The sequence below is a fragment of the Schistocerca gregaria genome, chromosome X (genome assembly GCF_023897955.1).
Source record: "Schistocerca gregaria isolate iqSchGreg1 chromosome X, iqSchGreg1.2, whole genome shotgun sequence".
Classification (NCBI taxonomy): Eukaryota; Metazoa; Arthropoda; class Insecta; order Orthoptera; family Acrididae; genus Schistocerca; species Schistocerca gregaria.
Window position 1 is genome coordinate 117,763,651 of NC_064931.1, and position 7,916 is coordinate 117,771,566.

Sequence of the window (7,916 nt, forward strand, 5' to 3'; positions counted from 1 at the left end):
CTGCAGTTTTTCTAGCTCTTTCTTTTCGTTTCATATTTGAAGGTTCTGTAATACCAACATTATTCCACAATGCTGATCATTGAAGTAGCGGTAAAGACAAGTCTTTTATTTCTTCAGTTTCATAAGCTGCAAGGGTTTTCACTCTAGGCCGAATGTGTTTGAGGTTGTCGGTTTTGCTCTCGCAGGAGCAACAACTGGGCACATACCTAAGTATGAAATTTCCCTCTGATCTTCATTATCATCGCAATCGTTAGCAACGTTTGATAAGTGCTTGACACCAAACGAAATAGCTCCTGGAATCTTTATAAAAAACAGGATGATAATGGTGACAGGGTGATGAATACCAATAAATCCTTTTCCCACTCTTCAAGTTTATTAGGTTTATTTCCTGTTTCCCTCGGATCGGTTTCCTTTTCGATTAGACTCTTCGTATTAGTGAAAAGTTTATTAAGCTGTGCAACACTGCACTGCTTGCGAGTTCCGTGGGAGTATTCCTGTGCTGTAGCATTCCAATCATTCCGCTTTTCTGACACTACATTCGGTATTCTAGATTTTTGCTGCATAGTCATGTGGTCTGATATTAACTGATGAAAAGTGTTTTGTTAACTTTGGTCTTGTAGGCATCTTCACTGCCACTGGAAGACGTGTCAATAATTGGCTCTTAAACTAGCGCGACGTGCGTGTCACGATTCTCCACATTCAACTAAGGTTCGGGTATGAGCACTGTGGGTCGGTAAGGTAGGGGGTGGGGGCGGAAGGGAGTAGGGGAGTGGACACAGATTAGCTGTGATTTGTCGCCAACAGCTTCGGAAGACATTCAGGATGGTTACTTTAAAAAGAACCTGGCCAATTACCTTACAAATTCTTGTTAAATTTGAGATGGTTCAAAATGCTTTAAATGGCTCTGAGCACTATGGGACTTAACATCTGAGGTCAGCAGTTCCCTAGAACTTAGAACTACCTAAACCTAACTAACCTAAGGACATCACACACATCCATGCCCTAGGCAGGATTCCAACCTCCAACCGTAGCAGCAGAAGCGCCTAGAACCGCTCGTTCACAACAGCCGGCTGAGTAAAGGGAAACAAAACAATAAATCAGATTGTAACTTGCCGTTTGGATTACAACAGGTAACTGTAAATGGAAGCGTGGTTCCAGAGTGAAGCGCCTAGAACCGCTCGGCCACTCTGGCCGGCTAACTTGAGATAGCATCGTCTCAAATTACGTCCATGGAACGTTGCATTATAAACTACCTACACACATAAATTCCTTTCTTATACAAAATTTATATATTACAGATATATCCTAAATAATAACAATATGTTGTCATGTAACATAACTCACAGATCCTGTTAGCGCTCTATACTGTATAGCAGTTGTTCATTATGTATTTACATTTTTTCTCATTCTACGAGGACTGACGTCCATAACCACGAAGTTTATTTTGATCATATTTTTCTATTTTTGGTCTTAATAATAACTACTTTTTTTAGATTTAGGGCGAGAGCCATATGATATGAATTTTATTTTGTGTAATATCAATTACACACCCTTAAGTACTTCATTGTATTTATAGTCTTAAGACATGTAAATCTTTGGACTGGTGTGAAATTTTAGGCTTGTCATCAGTACGTATCTCTTCAGTGGTTTAGGTTATATTGATCTTATGAATGTTCAGTTCATGATAGGTATTTTTTGCAGATCAATTCTTTCGACAATTTCGACTTTTAAGAGTACCATTCACCTACAGAGCTCAGTTAAGTACTTCGGATCTTAAAGTAAGCACAGATATCTCCACGAGTCGGTATTTAATTTCATGTACACAGCTTTTATTAGCGCTTTCATCCAAGTAAGCTTTTGAATATTTTATTTTGTAATTTGATCCAGGTAACCTGGTGATGGTCGATTTAAGAACAAATAAGATCATTTGGTCTGGACAGCTGAATCATACAATCACGAAACTAAAGAAGATTTAACGGCTGATAACCATCGTCTATTAAATTATTAAACCCAAAATTTCTGGTTATAATAAGAGTACGCATTGAGTATTGGATAGTGCAATGTGATAACAGTATAGGATGATCTATGCCTGTCTGTAGCAGACCATAAAGCTACACTACTGGCCATTAAAATTGCTACACCACGAAGATGACGGGCTACAAACGCGAAATTTAACCGACAGGAAGAAGATGCTATGATATGCAAATGATTAGCTTTTCAGAGCATTCACACAAGGTTGGCTCCGGTGGCGACACCTGCAACGTACTAACATGAGGAATTTTCCAACCGATTTCTCATACACAAACAGCAGTTGACCGGCGTTGACTGGTGAAACGTTGTTCTGATGCCTCGTGTAAGGAGGAGAAATGCGTACAATCACGTTTCCGACTTTGATAAAGGTCGGATTGGAGCCTATCGCGATTGCGGTTTATCGTATCGCGACATTGCTGCTCGTGTTGGTCGAGATCCGAGCAGACTCGGACAGCGGATTACCCTGGCGAAGATAGCGGCTGCAAATCGGGAAATCCATTGAGATAAGCGACTTTGACAAAGGGTATATTATTATTATGCAAAGCCTGTGAACGAGTACCTCGAAAACGGCGAAGCTGGTTGAACGTTCACGTGCTACTGTCATGAGCATCTCCGGAAAGAGGTAGGACAGTGAAACTACTACTGGGCGCTAAATGCCTGGACGCCTACGGCTCTTTACAGAACGTGGTGATTGAAGGCTTGACTGCTCTGTAAAGAAGGATAGGTGTGACACGCTGCCGAAAGAGCACAATCTGGCGCACGCACAAGTGTTTCGGAGCGCACAGTTCATCGTACATTGTTGAACATGGAGCTCCACAACAGACCACCCCTACGTGTTCACATGTTGACTCAACGACATTGTCGGTTACGATTGCAGTGGGCATGGCACCATCGGGATTCGACCGTAGATCAATGGAAACGTGTAAGCTCTTCGGGTAAATCACATTTTCGCTACACTAGGTCGATAGTCATATTCACAAACGCAATCATCGAGGTGAAAGGCGGCTAGAAACGTGGCAGAGAACGCGAGAAAATTCTGTTCGTATGTAAAATCTGTAAGCGGGTCTAAGGCTTCCATTCAGTCCCTTGTTGACCAGTCTGGTGTGGCAGTTCATGATAGCAAAACGAAAGCCGAAGTTTTAAAATTCGCATTCAAGAAATCGTTCACACAGAAGAACCGTACAAACATATCGTCATTTGACAATCGAACAGACTGCCATATGGATGACATAGAAATAAGCATACCTGACGTACAGAAGAAACTTAAAGATTTGAAAACAAATAAATCACCAAGTCCGCATGGAATCCCAGTTCGATTTTACAAAGAATACTCTACGGCATTGGCACCTTACGCAGCTTGCATTTATTGTATATCTCTCGCCCAACAAAAAGTCCCAAGCGGCTGGAAAAAAACGCAGGTGACTTCAGTAAGAAAGGTAAAAAGAACGGACCCGCAAAATTACAGACCAATATCACTAACTCCTATTTGATGCAGAATCCCAGAACACATTCTCAGTTCGAATATAATAAAATAATTTGAGGCTAAGAAGCTTATGTCCACGAATCAGCATGATTGTAGAAAGTCATCACCTATGCGAAACTCAGCTTGCCCGTTTCTCACATCATATACTGTGAACTATGGATGAAGGGCAACAGGCAGGTTCCATATTTCTAGATATCCGGAAAGCATTTGACACGGTGCCACTTTGAAGGCTGTTAGCTAAGGTACAAGCATATGGAATAAGTTCACAGATACTTGGGTGGCTCGAAGACTTTTTAAATAATAGAACCTAGTAAGTTGTCCACGACGACGAGTCTTCATCAGAGATAAGGAATCGTCAGGAGTGCCCTAGGCAAGTACGATAGGACCGCTGTTGTTATCTATATACACTACTGGCCATTAAAATTGTTACAACACGAAGATGACGTGCTACAGACGGGAAATTTAACCGACAGAAATATGATGCTGTGATATGCAAATGATTAGCTTTTCAGAGCATTCACACAAGGTTGGCGCCGGTGGCGACACCTACAACGTGCTGGCATGAGGAAAGTTTCCACCTGATTTCTCATACACTAACAGCGGTGGACCGGCGTTGGCTGGTGAAACGTTGTGGTGATGCCTCGTGTAAGGAGGAGAAACACGTACCATCACGTTTCCGCCTTCGATAAAGGTCGGGTTGTAGCCTATCGCGAGTACGGTTTATCGAATCGCGACATTGCTGCTCGCGTTGGTCAAGATCCAATGACTGTTAGGAGGAAACCAAATCGGTGGGTTCAGGAGGATAATGCGGACGGCCGTGCCGGATCCCAACGGCCTCGTATCACGAGCAGTCGAGATGACAGGCATCTTATCCTCATGGCTGTAACGGATCGTGCAGCCACGTCTCGATCCCTGACATGGGGACGTTTGCATGACAACAACCATCTGCACGAACAGTTCGACTACTTTTGGAGCAGCATGGACTATCAGCTCGGAACCACGGCTGCTTTTACCCTTGACGCTGCGTCACACAGGAGTGCCTGCGATGGTGCACCCAACGACGAACCTAGGTGCACGAATGGCAAAACGTCATTTTTTCGGATGAATCCACGTTCTGTTTACAGCATCATGATGGTCCCATCCGTGTTTGGCGACATCGCGGAAAACGCGCATTGGAAGCCTGTCTTCGTCATTGCCATACTGGCGTATCACCCGGCGTGATGGTATGGGGTGCCATTGGTTACACGTCTCGGTCACCTCTTTTTCGCATTGACGGCACTTTGAACAGTGGACGTTACATTTAAGATGTGTTACTACCCGTTGCTCTACCCTTCATTCGATCCCTGCGAAACCCTACATTTCAGCAGGATAATGTACGACCGCATGTTGCAGGTCCTGTACGGGCCTTCCTGGATACAGAAAATGTTCGACTGCTGCCCTGGCCAGCACATTCTCCAGATCTCTCACCAATTGAAAACGTCTGGTCAATGGTGGCCGAGCAACTGGATCGTCACAATAAGCCAGTCACTATTCTTGATGATCTGTGGTATCGTGTTGAAGCTGCATGGGCAGCTGTACCTGTACACGCCATCCAAGCTCTGACTCAATGCCCAGGCGTATCAAGGCCGTTATTACGGCCAGAGGTGGTTGTTCTGGGTAATGATTTCTCAGGATCTATGCACCCAAACTGCGTGAAAATGTGGTCACATGTCAGTTCTAGTATAATATTTTTGTCCAATGAATATCCGTTTATCATCTGCATTTCTTGCTGGTGTAGCAATTGTAATGACCAGTAGTGTACATAATTTTGTTGCGAACGTTCTAGGTTAGGCTTTACCGTGACTGTTATTGACATTAAATGAAACAATAAGTTTACTGTCACTAGTAACTGTTTATTATCTCTACAACGTGTTTCGAAGGTTTAAACATCCATCATCAGGTGGATTTACATTTATTAGTATGACATTTGTGTGTGTGTGTTGTGTTACGATTATTTAGAGGAACTCGTGGCACTGTCTAATTGAGAAACAAAACGCTATTTCAGAATATGATTTGAATTTCCTTTGACAAAAAACTAATCACATATCCAATGGTAAAAATAATATTAGTAAAATAGAATACTTACAGTGGTCACAGGTTTCTTTCACTGTCGTAACACGTCATATGTGTACTGTCATAGTTTGTAAACAAATATGGCGTCTGGAAACTATTAGATGAGAGGATCGTATAACAGAGGAGAAACGTTATCACAAAATACAAAGAATATACATCGTAACAGCATTATTACAGAATAAATTTTTGAAAGATTTTGGACATGTTTGTTTCGAGGTGTCGAATACACACTTCAGGTGGTATATAAATCTGATTTTGACAAATTAATATAGCTCAAACTTCATATTCGTTTATACAATCAGGTGAAATGTTATAAACTTTAATTACAACAATTGTGTTGGCTACAATGGTAAAATTATACACAAATAACTATTTTGGTTGGGATTCACGGGTAGATACGAAAGGCTGGAGGCAGAGGGAGCAGAAGAGAAACAGAAAGTGAGAGGGAGAGCGGAAGGAGTGTGTGGATGAGAGCAAACTTTACAAAGGAGGGGGTTCTTAAGGCTATGTCTGTTACATGTAATAGCTTCCTAAAGGTAGGGGTAATAGATTGCTTAATGTTTTAAATATGCTGACGGATGTACAATTTGTGCCAGTAGTTGATGTACATAATTTTTCAAGCTGACAGGGGGTACAAGCTGTTGGTGTGGTGATATATTTGTAGATGGGGTAAATCCCTTGTACATTTAAGGGCTGTCACAGTAACATAACTAAATGTTTATTGTAAATATTGAAGTGTGTGTGTGTGTGTGTGTGTGTGTGTTCACGCGCATTGAAAATTTAATAGCGCAGGCAGTTGCTGAAAACAGAGATGAAACTGTTGTAAATATTATCATTTTTGTCATTTAAGATGGATTCAGGTTGTTTTGTTTGGTATTTGTATATTTGGAGAGCAGAATGGGGCGCTCTGCGGAACTCACGGACTTCGAACGTGGTCACGTGATTGGGCTTCACTTGAGTCACACGTCTGTACGTGAGATTTCCACACTCCTGAACATCCCTAGGTCCACTGTTTCCGATGTGATATTGAAGTGGAAACGTACAGCACAAAAGCGTACAGGCCGACCTTGTCTGTTGACTGACAGAGACCAGTTGAACAGAGTCGTAATGTGTAATAGGTTGGCATCTATCTAGACCATCACATAGGAATTCCAAATTGCATCAGAATCCACTGCAAGTGCTATAACAGTTAGGCGGGAGGAGAGATAAGCCAAACATCACGCCAGTAAATGCCGAACGACGCCTCGCTTGTTGTAAGGAGCGTAAACATTGGACGATTGGACAGTGGAAAAACGTTGTGTGGAATTACGAATTACGGTACACAGTATGGCGATCCGATGGCAGCGTGTGGGTATGGCGAATTCCCAGTGAACGTCATGTGCCAGCGTGTGTAGTACCAACAGTAAAATTCGGTGGCGGTGCTGTTATGGTGTGGTCGTGTTTTTCATGGAGGGGGCTTGCACCCCTTGTTGTATTGCGTGGCAGTATCACAGCACAGGACTACATTTATGTTTTAAGCACTTTCTTGCTTCTCACTGTTGAAGAGCTATTCGGGGATGGTGATTGCATTTTTCAACACGATCGAGAACCTGTTCATAATCCGCGGCCTGTGGCGGAGTGGTTACACGACAATAACATCCCTATAATGGACTGGCCTGCACAGAAACCTGACCTGAATCCTGTAGAACACCTTTGGGATGTTTTGGAAAGCTGACTTCGTATCAGGCCTCACCGACCGACATCGTTACCTCTCCTCAGTGCAGCACTCCGTGAAGAATGGGCTGCCATTCCCCAAGAAACCTTCCAGCACCTGATTGAAAGGTATGCCTGCGAGAGTGGGAGCTGTAATCAAGGCTAAGGGTGGGCCAACACCATATTGAATCCCAGCATTACCGATTGAGGGCACCACGACCTTCTAATCAATTTCATCCAGGTGTCTGGTTTGATCACATAGTATACTTTGGTTTGCGAGCGTATCTCCTGTCTTGTCATTTCCACTATGAACGTGATGTTAATCGTCTACGCAGAGAGTAATAGATACCGGCGTCTAGGTTGTCGGTTGTCGCTTAGTTGCTTGACTTTCGATAGGCGTTGTATACAGTCCCTTATTGTTGCGTAATGAACAGAATACGAGCGTACTGTATACGTGACCGGCATGTGAATGGCCTGAAGAATTCTTAAAAACAGCACAGTATTCTTAACCGAGAGAAATCTTCAGGTGCTAAATTAGCTTCGTGTGTGCCGCAAGGGACAGACCACTTATTACTGTTCACAATGTACGTAAATGACC